Raw genomic sequence first — 13,731 nt, 5'->3', positions numbered from 1 at the left:
CAGCCCCAGGTATAACCCTGATGACTAAATGCATTTTATTGTCCCGTGTGTGTAAATGTTTAACTGCTAAGAGATCAGTTTGTAAATCTCGTAGTATATGTGTATGCTCAATTGTCCAAAATCTACTCGAAAAATTTGGGCAAATCAACTCGTATAAGGGTTTTATACGCGTAGCATAATCAGGAATGTAAGTTCTGCCAAAATTCAGAAACCCCAACAATGATTGGAGCTTCCGAACTGTATTAGGAGGCTGCAATTGAGCACATTTCTCTAAAAAATGTGGCGCCAAGCTCTTGCCCTCATTCGACAACTCATATCCCAGGAAAATGACGCTGAGGAAGGCAATCTTTGATTTCTTAAAATTAAACTTATAGCCAATTTCAGCAAACCCCACAACAATGCGTGCTACATGCCTTAGATGCTGCAGAATCTCATCATCTGTCAAATATATGTCATCAACATATGATAACGCCTCAGGGTCCAACTCGTGCAGAATTTCAGTTACACGAGCCGAAAATAGTCCTGGGCTATTCTTATACCCCTGAGGCAAACAACAAAACTTTTTTTGAGAGCCAAACGCATTGAAACTGGTATAGTCCCGACTCTCGGGCGCTATATTCTGGCAGAAAAATCCATTCGAGATATTTAATGTTGTTTTGTATTTTTTACGCACTATATTATTCATAAGCGCTGCGCTGTGTGAATTCTGTATTGCATATGCGCGTATATGTCCATTTAAGTGTCTGTAATCCACCACTATCCTATATGAATGGTCCGGTTCAGCAACTGGAAATAAGGGATTATTCATCGGCGAGACACAGGGCTCAATTACACCCTGATACTCCAATTGCGTAAGAATTTTTCTAACCAATGCCCTTGCCTCAAATTTGATAGGATACTGCGGCTGCGGCTGAGGTTCGCCCTTTATTGGAATGACATGATATGGTGATTGTCTATCCCACCCCACGTTATTTCTATATAGTGCGGGGGCCTGTGCCAGAGCCCATGATTTACTTTATGACTCCACTAGTTCTCTCAGAACAAGTGGTGAGAATGAAGGTGTAATAACCTCCTCCCCAACCGGACAGTCGCGAACAAAGTAAGGTGGCCAATCTTGTTCGGCCAGCAGACGTCATATGATTTTACCACATGGTCCCAAAAGATGGCGTGTACAATGCGGTCAATGTCCCCTTCTAATTGCAGAGTTACTTTATATACTCTATCAGGATCAGAGACTCGCATATCTGCCGTTTCGACTTGTATGAAGTCATCAGTTGCTTTCACCTCCAGATGCTCTAGGAGACTCCGGCGAACTATTGTGACCTCTGCCGTGCTGTCTAACAGTGCCAACGCCCATGTCTTGTTCGTCAAGAGAACTCTCTTCTTGAGTGGCATGTCTAACTGAGACTGCTGCTACCTTCTTCTTTTTAAATTGTTGTTTTTGTTGGAGTGGTTTCTCTTCCTGTTTAATAGAAACCTCCGTTGAGCGTTGTGATTCCTGTCTCGGTTTCATGTACTCAGTTCTCCACTCTGACCGCCCACCTCTCTCGCTTCTCTTGTCCGAGGAGTCCTGAAAGGAACGAGATTGGCGTGTATCAGTATATTGATATCTATAAGCCGTCTTCAAATTATCCCTATTCCTGAGATTATACCTATTCTGTGGGGTCTCCAGTTGCGGAGACCGTCCCCCATCTTTCTTAGGTATTTGCTGTTTCTTTTCCCAGCGCTTTTTAGTACCCTCAGGTTGCTGTTGTTTAGCATTATCCTTATTATTTTTACCCTGTAATTGGGTTTTTTGTGGTCTAGCCCCTAGGCTATCGCGACCAATACTGGAATATGTTTCGGCTATTATTCTCGGGAGTTCCCGCTCCTGATTAATCTGCGGAACGTCCCGAAGAGGCATACGCACTGCTAGTGCTACTGCCTCTCCCTTGAGATTACTCAAAATAATAGAAGAAACTGCGGCAAAATTGCCCATCAACTGCATGCCTAAATCTAAGGCGGGGCAGCACCATATTCATCTTGAATTTGTTTAAGCACTTCCGGCAGATTAGCTAATGTTGGTGTACCGTGTGCTGTAGTGTATAGCGCGGCAAACACCGTGCCCCAGGTACTACAAAGGTCCACCGGAGGAACCATTCCATACGGCAAACACATTGTCAATATTCTATGTTTATCCTGAGGTCCCGTATGGGGAAATACTGCTTCCAGCGTATTAATTTTTTGCACCAGCCAAAATGGAGTTTCCTCACGTTTAGCCGGCACTTTACCCACAACTGAGTGTACAGTGGCCAGATTGATACCCGGAACCACTGCCTGTGGGTGCGCCGGAGCAGCACGCGCTGCATTAGTATTTAATGCCTGCATTACAAACTGAACCAGTCTTCTGTATGTAGTTGCTAAGTCCATATATAAACGACGCACGTCAGCCACTGCCAAATTAGCAACCGCAGGATATGGTGTGTAAGTAGCCAATAAAAGCCAGGTCGGACCATCATTACTCAGTGGACCTAACCTTACCTGTGCTACTGTGTGTGGGAGGGCGCCATCAAGCTAATTATGGTGTTCTTGATAAGATAAAGGTATCTCTAAGTATGCATATGCCCTGTACTGTCCAGGGACATTCGCAACAGTGTATTCGTGAAAAGTGTTGGTACCCCCATCAACTGCTGGAAATACGACCCAAGAATAAAAAAAGTTCTGTTCTATAGGCTGCATGGGCATCCACCACAAAAGTGACCGGACCCCCCTGGACCGTCAGGCCATGTGCTAACAGATGTCCCGTGAGCAGTTGGCGCATATTAAGCGCTACGTGCACCACTAGAGGATTTGCCATCTAGAGAAAAACAGCACCTGGGTAGAGAAGGCACACCAATAACGGGGTTTTTCCTTTCACAGTTCAAGCTTGAACAACCGACCACTAAGTAATAGGATGCACCTATCCCGTGGCGGCGGAAATCCTCAGCCCCACAGACGTCTCCGCTTACGGAACCGAGGAGTCAAAATATATATGAGACCGAGAGAGTCAGCCGGACCTAAAAATTAGAGCCAGACCAATCGTTGGCGGCGCCATGCCGCGTGGGCTCTCATTATCCTAAATGAGACTACTGGATTTCTAGGTAGCATGATCATTCACAGTGTGGGGGACTGAGTCTGACCCACTTGTAAGGACCTCTGTCACCCTAAACCCGGTTTTGCTCCGGCTAACTAGCAGTGCCTCATTTCTCCCGAGGGGAAGAGATGATTAGGCAGCCGAGCGCATGACATCTTTGGAACTTCTCAGGGAAGTCGTGGTCACCCAGATTCAAACCAACTCTCTCATTTACAGTATGATCTCATATAAAATGACAAAGGCAGTATAGGTTTTATATAATGTTTTAATAAAACGACTGCACTTTAGATAATAAGGCGTGAGCCGCAATAACCAGAACCATACAACACAGTAGGATTGAAATAGTCACCAGGAGAGTAAAACATAAGAACAACGCTATCATGGTGTTTAACAATTTCGACTCTCCCTCTGCTAGTTCTATTTCGAGCACAGCATGTTAAGCTTCTAACTTGCCTTTCTGAATCCCTCGGGAGACATCAGCCCTCATACCTGAGCAAAGGCCTGTGATCTGGTTCAGCATCTGCAACGAGGCAGTCAGCGTCTAGTTGTGGTTCCCTGGTCGGAATCTCCCTCTCGCGTGTATTGGGACAAGGAAGTGTTTTTATAACTAACATGTCAGCGTGATCACAAAATGTCCCTACGCAGGAATGCCAAAGACTAAACTCCTACCACGTCTATCGGCAATGTACCAGACTGTATCCTTGACTGAAGCACAGAGTAATGCGTTATGGAGAACTCCAGTGCTGAAGTAGGCTAAACAGTGTGATATGAAATATAAAACAAGACAGTAGAATTGGCTATTTGAAAAATAACAGTACGAAGCCGAATAAAAAGCATTTAGAGCAAAGTGCACGAAGGCTCTGAGCTACGAGCAAAGGAATAAAATACATCCAGGGCAAAATGCACAAAGGCCTAAAGCCTGAAGCTAATGCGCAAAGGATACGTAAAACTGACCACACTACACCCTGAGGGTGCAAGTGAGGATCAATGGGTATTCTCCTCGTCCTTTTCCATCAAGCATGGAAGTGCCAGGGTTGACTCCCCCTCTACTTTCTTATTCTTTCTTGTGCTGGAGCCTCTGGTGGAATGAATGAGGAGAGATGTGTTGATATATGTTTCCGGCAGCCTAACTGATGATATGCCAGAGGGGCATTATATGCTGATGACATGCTTTTAAATAGGCAGTGTCCACTAGTTTTCTGTCCATACTTGACACAGATATTGGAAGAATGCAGTGAAGCGTTCAGGCATATCCATCACACATGTCCAACAAGCCGCTTGGGGAACTAGCAATGCTCCAATTTTAAAATGTACCTGTACTGACTTGGAGATATGGGCCCGCTACCACTCAACTTAATGGGATGGGGAGCACTCTATAAAATTATTGTCCTTGTCCACTTCCTTTACATTTACGTATATACACAAAACTACCCTTATCCTCTTTCAGGACGTCCAATCACTTGTCTAAAGATTCCTCTGGCCAGCTAAACTCCTTAGGATATAGTACGTTAAATGTACTCGCCCAGTATATGAGCGTGGCTTGACTGCCTTAGACCAACAGCTATATTATTGGGAAGCACAGATGATACCCACTGGAAACTGACTTTATGGTGACAAACATCACTCCTCCTGGAAGCTAGGGTTGGAAACCATTGAAAAACTCTGGATTCTAAACCTATTATATGGAGAGCACCCCTTGACTTTGCTTCTACAAGTCAAAAAGCTAGCGTTCGTGTGCTGGCAGCAGGCAGCCCTGTCCCACATCAAATGGCTTAGTAGACTCACAGCAGAACCCCCCCAATGGGCTGGCATTAGGCATAAACAGGTGACACGACGTGTAGACTTCCACGCATGGGATCTGATTGAGATCTCCAGATTAGGAGATATTTAGCATCATATCATGACCTTCGAACACTAAGCTGAAGAAATTGATTTACACCTAAATATCTCCACATCCACCATGCACTCGAAACATATAAAGGAGTCCTGAAGGAAGTGCAAGCAACCCACTTGAGGTCAAATTGGCTCTTGGCCCATTGGGTCATAAGGCTATGTCAAGGCTCTACCTAACCCTCTTACTCAATACCCCAGACCCTCTTCTCGGCGTGAGGACTGCCTCAGAGAATAACATGGGTGAGATAGATGATGAGGAGTGGCAGGAGGCTAAGATGGCAGTCTGGGGCCTAGGGTCTGGGTGCTAACAATTTCCTGCAGCCTATGGATGATTCCGTTCAATTATTTTCATTGAATATATGAGAGCCCTGACAGTCTCCGGAAAAGGGAAGATCCTCTAATGCTGAGCGCACATGCTGTGGTGATCTGAGAAGAACGTTTTACTATATAATCTGGACATGCCCTGTCACTGCCAATTATCAGAAGCATATACATGGTACTTAAACTGATATACTACAAATACTTAATATTATGGAGCCCAAAGTGGCCCTTTTGAGGATTATGGAGGGTTGGGCTAATTTCCGAAGTCAAAGGTTACTGGTGGGCATTGGCGTCCTTGTGTCCAAGCAGGATATTGATATTGGAGATCTACTGAGCCCCCACCCTTTACAATATGGTCCCAGGGCATGGACCATGGCAGTGTGGCAGGGAAGGGGATTTATGAATAAGGACTATGTGCAAGCAGACATCGGAGAATATGTGCCCCTTGGACTTTCAATAATATGGACGCTTGGAACATCTGATCTACAATGCTCCTATATTTACCTCATTGAATGTAATATGGTTGTGATACTTTGCATTTCTGGAGTAATAGCCTGCTGCTGTAAATGATGCCATGGTTTTACGGTAAGAACTGTTTTGCATTATTCAAAAACAATAAACAGGTGTGTTGAAAAAAGATTGCTGATAGACAGTTCCTCCGCCAATCTCTAAATCATGTCTTTCTTAGTGTTTGCAACTCCATTAGGGTGAGAATTGTTTGGAGGTATTGGTTGAATGCCTGTTTAGACTTTGTTAGGTCGGAGGGTACTGATTGGTAGTTCAATTGTAGCTGATTTTGAGACCTATTGTTGCGTGTGGAGAGAATATAATGTTGTTTCTGACTTGTTTTAAGATCCTTTTTGGTGTTTCGTAAAGGTTCAATTTTTTTGTCTGCTTATGTTTCTTAGCCTTTAGCATTTTTTTTAATTGTAAGATGTGAATTGTTTATTTTTGTCATCGGATAGTTGTTTGCCAAATATTTTACAATGTCCTAGTCCTGTGCTAGATTTGGGTGGGTAAGACACATTTTTGTTTGTTGTAGACCTGGAGGTAAAACAATCCTCAACTGCTATTGAATAGTATGGTGGTGTCCACTTTTGTGGTAGGTTGTTCATTCTTGTGAGTTAATTGAGGGGGGAATTCAATTAATCATTGTTTGCTGGCTGTGGAAAGGACCTTCTGCTCCATCGTGTTCTATTACTGTTTGTTCAGGGGAATTTCCAGTTGGACCTGGCCCTTGTACACGTTGTCGGTGAATCTTAGCCAAGATGATGATCTTTTTCATCTGTGTTGTTTTTGCCTCCGTCGCAATAGATGGTTTACATTAATTGCTCAAGGCCTAATTATTTTTGGAGTTCATCCTAAATTAGTCCACTCTTGACTGTTAAAAAGATTGAAGGTTGGTGAGTTTGATGAGTATCGAAAAGCAAGGAGAAGTTGAGGGAACCTGGTCTACGCGTTCATGTGCATGAATTATAAGCCAATTCAGTGTTTGTAGTTTCAAATTAATAGCTACCAGTGATATTTCAGGATTTAGCATGGCATTTAGGTGTGTTTCAAATATGTAAGTTTGTCTTGAAAGTACAAAAATCATCATGTTTAGGGCTGCAGATATCGTACCAGTTTGCTGAGGCATTTCTTATTTCGTCATCTTCCCTAATGGTGATGTTGTCATCTGGTTGCAAGAAATTCAAGGCACTGGATTCTAAGAGGGCTTCATAGAGTTAACTGTGTTCTGATGCACATTTCCCTTTGATCGGGTTGTTCCTTTTGGATGGAAGACTTAGGAGGAACCACCTTTGTTGCTTTGAAGTCCTATAGTTTATTTGAAATGACATCCAAATGCCTGACTTTATTTACTTGAAGAGGTGATGAAGAAGTTGCAGGACTCTTGTGGGACCTTGTTTGGGGGGACCATAGCCTTGTAGCACCTATAAACGCTATAAATAATACATAGACAATGGGTAACCTTTTTGTGAGGTCTCTAGCACGTATTGTATGTCGCACAACTGGGGTGTTTCCTTCTGATATTTCTTTTTATCATTAATTTTTGTTAAACCGGGGCTATGCCCTTCACTGTAAGGACAAGAGATGTGAGAGAATGAGAATCTACCCAATGGGCCTATTGGGAGTGTTTATCCTCCTGTGACAATTACAATGATGAATGCTGTAGTTGGTTTTATACCATGGAAGAGCCCTCACTTGTACCCTAGAAAAAACGGGGATTTAGCCTTCTCACCACCACTGTTACATGGCATGCAGCATACACATAGCCCAGTGAAGCCCAGGTTGCCTCTTACCACAATTAAAATTGGAGTTGCCTCCCTTTGGCTCTCCTTGTCAGGGCCCCACTTTATCCAGCAACAACACAAGCGGGTCCCATGCATAAGAGCCTGTCAGATGTCGGCAAGGAGACAAAGGGGGTCATTCCGACCCTGGCGGTCCATGACCGCCAGGGCCGGGGACCACGGAAGCACCGCCAACAGGCTGGCGGTGCTTCCAGGGCCATTCTGACCACGGTGGTAAAGCCGCGGTCAGAAAAGGGGAACCGGCGGTTTCCTGCCGGTTTTCCCCTGGCCCAGGGAATCCTCCATGGCGGCGCTGCTTGCAGCGCCGCCATGGGGATTCCGACCCCCTTCCCGCCAGCCTGTTTCTGGCGGTTTTCACCGCCAGAAACAGGATGGCGGGAACGGGTGTTGTGGGGCCCCTGGGGGCCCCTGCACTGCCCATGCCACTGGCATGAGCAGTGCAGGGGCCCCCTAACAGGGCCCCTTAAAGATTTTCACTGTCTGCTTTGCAGACAGTGAAAATCGCGACGGGTGCCACTGCACCCGTCGCACCCCTGCAACTCCGCCGGCTCCATTCGGAGCCGGCTTCCTTGTTGCAGGGTCTTTCCCGCTGGGCCGGCGGGCGCCCTTTTGGCGGTCGCCCGCCGGCCCTGCAGGAAAGTCGAAATGACCCCCGCGGTCTTGTGACCGCGGTGCGGTCTTTCGACGGGGTTACTTTGGCGGGCGGCCTCCGCTGCCCGCCAAAGTTAGAATGACCCCCAAAGACTGCTGACCACCTCTACAGTGTGGGAGTAGGGAAGAGCAGTGATCAGCCCATGCCATTCATGTGCTGGCCTGGAGGGAGCAGGAATTCACAAAGGCTGGCGATGTTGCAGTGAGGCATACCATGATCCGCCTGACGCCCCCCAGGCTGCTCTTCTAACCATCCCAGCTCCCCGCCTCTTCAGGTATGGCCTCTTCAAACGCAGCCATGCTTGCCTGCCTGGACAGTCGAGGGGACTGTACGTACATGTGGTACTCAGCAATTGAAAAATCATGCATCTTCTGAATTAAATTACACAGCTACATAAGTAGAGATTAAAAACAGGCTTTACAACAGGCACATGCTCAAACGTTGTATTTTAATGTAAACTTTTCATTTTAAAACCAAGTACAATAGTGGTATCAAACAAAAATCTGAAAAATTGGGTACTGGGTGGATTGTCTGAGCTCATCTCAAATCAAACATGTAAGTTCAAACTATGAAGAGACAGATACAAACACATAAAACCAAATATAATAAATAATTAAATACAGGCAAATGCAAATAAAGAAAACATAAATACATGTTGTAAAATATTTTATTAACAATTGCATATTACGTTTTATAAATACAAAATCAATGGGAAAGCTTAATTTATTTTGCAACTGTCTTTTCCTTCAGTTCTGATGATTTATGGTGTTGTGTACATACTCAAGCCCATTTAAAGTTAAAAATGTAACCCTTAAAAGTGTATTACAATTATAGTAATGTATCTCTGCTTCTAACTCACATACTTCTAATTTTTCCTTTGCGTCCTTTTAAGCCCTAAGCCCTATGACTTTTGATTTTATTTTAGAGATTGGGCTGAGGGCATAGCGAGGCACCCACATAGCAGCTTCAGCGTGAGTTGCCAGTAGGCAGGCTAAATTGCTGTTAATGTCCCTTCTAACCTTGACAGTGTTAACACGTCAGAACCTTGATAAGTAAACTTACAAGGAGACACGTCTAGGCCAATGAACCTTTTGACCACGTTTGGAGACTTTCCAGAACGAGATATCCTTTTAGCATCACAATCAATCTGTCAATAACTCCTTCAATATTCAGAATAACAAATCATTTAAGCTAATCAATAACATTTAATATAGACCAATACAGCAAACACACCATGACCTTTCAGCCATGAATAACCACACAAACCTAGTTATGTGTTAGGATATTTATTCCCTATTTGTTACAATCTAATATCATATTTATTAGGTTCAACATCAACAAGCACATCAAAACCACTATAACTTTGGCAAACAGAGCAAAACTTTATCAAAGCATAGATCATGAACATTTAGATTGAAGCACAACGTTAATATGAATCAACTTTAGCAGAGTATCATTAGTACATTATTCAACAAAGCAAGAATTTAGTCATTTGTCTATTTGCATCCAACATTAGTGAACTCCTTAACTAACTTCGAATTAGCATCAGCATGTTGGGCTTCATGCCAAACAATTTAGCAAACACAACTTTGGAAAAACATCTAACTATGGCCTCTATCAAAAGAGCAGTTGGTACCTAGAAAGAAAAGGCAAACAGACAATTACAATTTCATTAGATAGTTACCCATCCGAATGAATCAGCAAACAGCGTCAGTCTTCGTCCTTAGGACATCAGTCGATTCACCATCAGCAAGGCTAGGATAGGGCAAAGTCTCAGTATGGCATAGCTAAGAATAGGGCTCTTCCCTCAGAAAGAGGAGCAGCAAGTATCAGGCAAGAACAAACAGAGGATGGTTTAAAGTATTAGGGCAGCAAAGTCTCAAAGTATAGCTACTAGTTTCTCGGTCGAATGGCAAGGAATGGTGAAGAAAAATGTCTGATTTCTCCTCGGGTCATGCGGTTATATCAAAACAGTCTAAGAAGTCTCTAATTTCCCATTGGGCAATATTTGGTACATCATTATCTCTGTCCAATTAATTCTCCACACACCTTACTAGAATGTTCCACAAAACACAGTCCTCATGCAGTCAATTGGCTCCTGTGAGTGACGTCTTCATCGGGTGGAATGTAAGGTAAGAAAATTTACACTTTACGCTCCAGTCAGTAGTTCCATTGTCTTCTCCTAGTCCAGGCGGGCTTGCACCTGTTGTGAATTACACTGTTGCATTTGACAAGAATGTCTCCTTGAGCAAGTCGGGTCCCATGAGAAAGAATTTACTACAGCTACACACACATCTCTAGCTTCTGGATAAGTACAGCTTAGTGTCCTTCAGGAAAACAGCACATTGCAAGTTAGAAAAACACAGTTATTATGAGACCAGGCAGCTAGGCCCAGACCTTCGCTAACTAAGGTCTAGTGATTAATTTAGCAAAAACCAAATGCATAACTCTTAATGCTAATACAAAGTCATACATTAGTACACTATTAATTCATCATTAATCAGTTTCATTAGTCATCGTATACATTGGTGGCCACTCCCCGTCGGCACATTTCAAACGCGTGTATTATTTTCTATGTTAACATATTTCTATGCAGCTTCATTACAGAATATGTTGCAAACTTTTCATGTTCATATTAATTTTAAAAGTCATACTCCAACAACAGCAAGCATCAAGACAAAAACAGAAGCTAATGAATACCACTGCAAGTGTCGTTGGGAGCCAAAGAGTTGCAATGGAACCAAACTTAGTTAAACTAAGAGAACAGATAAAACGTGCAAAGAAAACAAGATAAGTGAGAGGCAAATGGAATGATAGTCCGAAAGGAATTAAGAATGTAAGGAAGGAAATAAAGCTCGAAACAATAAAAGAGAAGAGAAGAAAAAAAGGGGCAAAAATTCCAGTGGACCATCCTTGAAAGGGATGGGATTGTATAGCTTCTTTAGTGCAAAATGAGTCAAAGTGGGGGGTATTTTATTTTTTGGCTACTCCCTTGGATTGGACTCTAGACGTTACTTGCATAAAAAAGTCCTTTTTAGATTATTTACGATCTCTAAAACTATGGCATGTGCCTCTTTTTAAGGATGTTCAGTTAAATATTTCCTAAATATAATGCAGATGGGTCGGGCCAAAGAAGCATTACTAGGAACCGTTTCCATGAGGTGTCATCTACGTAATTAAGGGTGTGTCTTAAAATATGTAAACTAAAATACTGTGCTTCGCAAAGTGTGCCACATGACTAATACTTGTGTGCTGTCTGTGAGTTTTTCAGTTATTGCATCCAGATGTGTCACAACAAGAAGCATTTATACTTAAAACAAATCAGAACTGTTGGCTTTGCCAATGTTTGTTAGCTGTAGCAGATAAAGGGATAACTACGATGATTTTACTGTGAATAATTCAAATTAAAAATATTTCCATTCTGAAAAAAATTAGATTGTGAATTAAACATCAATAAGGTCTGCGGAAGGGGTAGTTGCCTTCCGAGTGTGTCAGACACTCATGGTCTGATTCACCAATGTAAACTTATAGTTTTGTGCAAGTTTACACTTGTTGTGGTAACATTAATACTTTTTGGTATTCAAAAGCTATAAGTGTAGTTTTAGTAATAGAAAAATTACTAGTTATAAAATTACACTCATAGTTTGTGAATACCACAACACAAGTAAAGTTACTACAGCAAGTGTAAACTTACACAGAAGTGCAACTTCTAAATTAGACCCTGTAAATCAGACCACAGGGCCTGATTCACCAAGGTGGACTTACACTTTGTAGTAAGTTTACTACTGTTTTGGTATTCACAAACTACAGGTGTTTTTTTACTTCTAGTAATTTTACTGGTAGTAGAGTTGTACTTGAAGTTTGTGAATATCAGAAAGTAGTAAAGTTACCACAGCAAGTGTAAACTTAACACAGAAGGTACCTTTGTGAATAACACCCCCAGTCTGCCTTTCACACCACCCTGTCAAACACAGCCTTTTTCTCCCCACATTTTCCCACCGTCCCGCCGTCTGCACAGCTCACAATTTCCCATGATTAAACGTGGCACATATGCTACTACCGCTTTATGGGCTCTGCAGAGAGGCCAAGGATTGGATACACATGTAGTTTTCACACCATTATGACCACTAGCAAGCACTGCAAGAAGCTCACACTCTTTTCTGCTTCAGCGTGCTCATTCGTACTCATAGTGATGACGCAGAAAAAGAAGGACCGACATATATTCATATATCATGTAACCAATATCGTATAATGTAGTGTGATTTTAGTAAAGAAAATAATGTACGAGGGAAATTATGCCCTCAGAGTAGTTCGCCATTATTATAAACGAGCTTAATTAATCATGAAGAATTGAAAAATGTAGTAATCCGTCATAATTACAAATATGTGCTATGATTTCTTGTTGGAACTGTTTTATGCTTAGCTTAAATTTAGTAGAGGCTTTGGCCTAGTTGCCTGGTCTCGTGGCTTTTGCATGAATTAATAAAACGTATATTTTACTTTAAGGTTGTATTTTTCCAGTAGAGATGACTAATACACTTATCTCCAAGGTTTCGTGCTAGGCCGGTTTCATCCCCCTTGATACAAGGTCAGTCTCTGCAGGTGAGGACAATAAAAGTACTGATACCGAAATAATTGGCAAACTTTGTTGCAACTTGTGTTCCAAGGCTCCAAGGACAATGTATGCATAAATGAGTACTAGGAGAAAGACACTATTCATTGGTCAAATTGAAGCCACCCTATGAACCCTCCAATGGAAGACCCTGCAGAATTTGGAATGTTTCTTTATTAAACCCACCGGACAAAGAGAAGTCAGCCATTTTTCCTTAATGCCATCTTTGAAGCCAAATGCCAGACGCCATCTTAGATGAAAGAAAATTTTCTACTTTGAGATTTGACGAATTCTAAAGCGCGCTAGAGTAGTTCATTGATCAGTTGAGAGTAAAGTTTGCGGGTCAAATTTTGCTTGCGAAAGTGGGAGACCGAGAAAGATGGAATAACTGCTGAGGCTAGTGAAAAATCCCTAAGGTTTCTGAAGCGATTGTATTACCCTTCCTGTAGTAAACCGACAGATTTGTTTTCTTCTTTTTGGTTAGTGCTCGCGATATATTGCAGAAATTAGTTTTGAGTGAAGCTGAATGAAGGAAGACAAGCCGCAGGACTTTGTCAGCCGCAGTGTGTGAGTGTGACGTCACTAGGAGCCGCGCTGGGATAGGTTGCTTGGCGAGAAGGGTCGCGCACGGATTGGACGCAGTCCGTGAAGCGCAATTGGTGGGGAAAGGCAAGCGAAGAGTATTCCGGAAATTAAAGTCACTTATTGATTACATATTTTAGAAAAATAAAAGACGGAAAGATGAAAATTTTCAAAGCATTTAAGAGTGCCTTGAGGGAAGATGTATATATTAAAGCAAATGTAGGAGAAAAAAACACCGCCTGAGGGTACA

Source organism: Pleurodeles waltl, chromosome 1_1 (genome assembly GCF_031143425.1).
Source record: "Pleurodeles waltl isolate 20211129_DDA chromosome 1_1, aPleWal1.hap1.20221129, whole genome shotgun sequence".
Classification (NCBI taxonomy): domain Eukaryota; kingdom Metazoa; phylum Chordata; class Amphibia; order Caudata; family Salamandridae; genus Pleurodeles; species Pleurodeles waltl.
This window is presented reverse-complemented; position numbering follows the sequence as displayed.